This window comes from Megalopta genalis, unplaced genomic scaffold (genome assembly GCF_051020955.1).
Source record: "Megalopta genalis isolate 19385.01 unplaced genomic scaffold, iyMegGena1_principal scaffold0129, whole genome shotgun sequence".
Classification (NCBI taxonomy): domain Eukaryota; kingdom Metazoa; phylum Arthropoda; class Insecta; order Hymenoptera; family Halictidae; genus Megalopta; species Megalopta genalis.
This window is the reverse complement of record NW_027476198.1, coordinates 290,001-292,500: the sequence shown is the minus strand read 5'-3', so window position 1 is coordinate 292,500 and position 2,500 is coordinate 290,001. Positions and strand designations below refer to the sequence as shown.

General features: G+C 43.6%; 1 non-coding gene across 1 annotated transcript; it reads right to left on the bottom strand.

Moving 5' to 3' along the window:
- Positions 1-1,037: 1,037 nt before the first annotated feature.
- Positions 1,038-1,192, bottom strand: LOC143262394 (5.8S ribosomal RNA). The gene has a single exon (XR_013036215.1). It is a non-coding gene; the product is annotated as a 5.8S ribosomal RNA (ribosomal RNA).
- Positions 1,193-2,500: the final 1,308 nt, after the last annotated feature.

Below are 2,500 nucleotides of genomic sequence, written 5' to 3'. Positions count from 1 at the left end.
AGCAACACAAAAAAAAAAAAAAATAAAAAAAACACAAAAAACCCTTAAAGCAAAAAAAAAACCGTTTATCGCGCCTCACCAATATATCTTTTATAAAATTCGATATCCTCTCCAAATATAGATCTTCGAAACACTCGCAAGACGATTACAATCGGTATAACTTTAACGTCCGTCCGAAAAGTACTTTCGGGGACTAGACGACCGATTGATCTCGTGCGGTTTCGCTATTCGATCATTTGAAGAGAACAAAAAGATATATGGGGCGACCGACAAACGGTTTTCCCGTAGAACCAGACTCGCGATTGCGTTGACACACACATCATAGCCACACCAATAGAAGAGTTTTAGGACGGTAACCCGGGTGGGGTGTTCTTTACTCAGAATATGTGCAACATCGGATCTATATAGCCATCGATACAATTCGTACACAAATGTGTCGTACGAAGAGAGAGACTTTTTTTCCTCTGACAACATAACGGTAAGAGACATCCTTCCACACTCATAGGTTCCACTCCCTGGGGCTATGATATATATATACATATAAATTCAAATTCGAAGCAACGGTCACAATTCTACTCTATATTTTTGCGGGTTATGTGTTCTTTCGTTCAATTTCTTTCATGCGTTCGTTCGATCTCTGTACACAGTCTTCACATAGGACAGACTCGTGTAGTACGCTTTCGTGGGTTAAACCCATCTCGTTTCATTTCAGGCGACGTCGGGAGCGCGTTGAAAATGTACCAGTGAAATCTCGATAGTTCTACGAATACGAATCGTCCCGAAAAAGATTTTGTCACCGCTTCGAAGCGGTGTTTCAGACGGGCGGACGTATATAAAACATATACGACACACGACACCGCCTTCCACACTCACGCTAGTTCGAACACGATTTCCATCTCTCTCGAAGACTGTTAGACGTACGTAAAATTTCTCAATATCCATAGGACCGCGACAAACGCCGACGAAGCGCCCATCATTCGCTCGTACGTATATAGGCAACAAGTGCCATCAACGCAAGCAGTTTATAAGTACGTAAACGACCCTCAGCCAGGCGTGGTCCAGGAATTGTATCCGTGGACCGCAATGTGCGTTCGAAATGTCGATGTTCATGTGTCCTGCAGTTCACACGTTGACGCGCAATTAGCTGCGTTCTTCATCGACCCACGAGCCAAGTGATCCACCGTTCAGGGTAATTTTTCCCTTTTATTCTCTCATATATAATATAATGTGTATTTGCTATCCACCACATTTTTGTGTTATATTTCGGAACAAGCCGATACCCGAAGAGCTCCAACCAGCGCGCGAAGGAGATTCGGGAGTCGTCGTACGACGACATAATTGTCCCTTAAAGAACGAGATATTTCCGTCGAAACCATATATATATGTACGAGCAAATCCAAAACCACTGTTTTCTTGCAAGTTCGACGGTCGGAGCGAATAGAACATTGAAAAGCCTTCTATCGAAGAAACACAGAGAGTATATCACCTCCAAAAACGACGGGGATATGGATATTCAAACTGGACAATTATCAACCCGATACTGGATTCGAAAAGTTTCTCTCTCCTTTCGTCGTTATTTACACCGGACGGACTCACGGCCGGCTCTAGCTGGGTGTCATATATATATATATACGTCCCACGCTCATGCTGCCACTAGCGCGCAACAGAGTAGGGTGTCAATGACAACGACACAGCATTGAAACGAGCTACACAAGCCGGTCTCTCTTGATACCAATGTAAACGAGCATTAAGTTATCTTCAGACTGCCCGATATTTTCGTCCTTTGGACTTTCCCAACGATTCCTTTTTTTCTTTTTTTTTTACACACCACAGCGAAGACTTGAGGAAGCGTGATTAGCACGCTCGCATCCCTCCCTGTCCTACTACAACTGTAAAGAAAGAAAAAAGAATACATTGGGCTTTCTCTCTATCGAGAAGATGGCCTACGCAACGCAGATCAAAGGCCTAATACGTGTAATATAATACGCGTCTGGCCGTGTATAAATCACGCACGAATGATCTGGTCGGGCCCAACTCTTCTCGTACGCTTATTTTTCCGTGTTGGGGCACTATCATAAAATCACACAAACCCCAACACGTGTGTGTCTTGGAAGGAAGATGGCCTACGCAACGCAGATCAAAGGCCTAATACGTGTAGTACACACGTCTGCCGTGTAAATCACGCACGAATGATCTGGTCGGGCCCAACTCTTCTCCACCACACCACATCCCAACTTTGTACATTTTTATATATTTTTGTGCGTTGGGGCACCTTCATAATCACAAACCCCAACAACACATATATCTCTCTCTTTGAAAGATTTGTTGTGGCCTACGCAACGCAGATCAAAGGCCTAATACGTGTAGTACACACGTCTGGCCGTGTAAATCACGCACGAATGATCTGGCGGGCTCAACAATATCTTTTTTTTTTATATGAATTCTTATCCACAAACTAATCGAATTCATTTTCTCTCCTCCTCTCCTCTCTCTTTGAGAT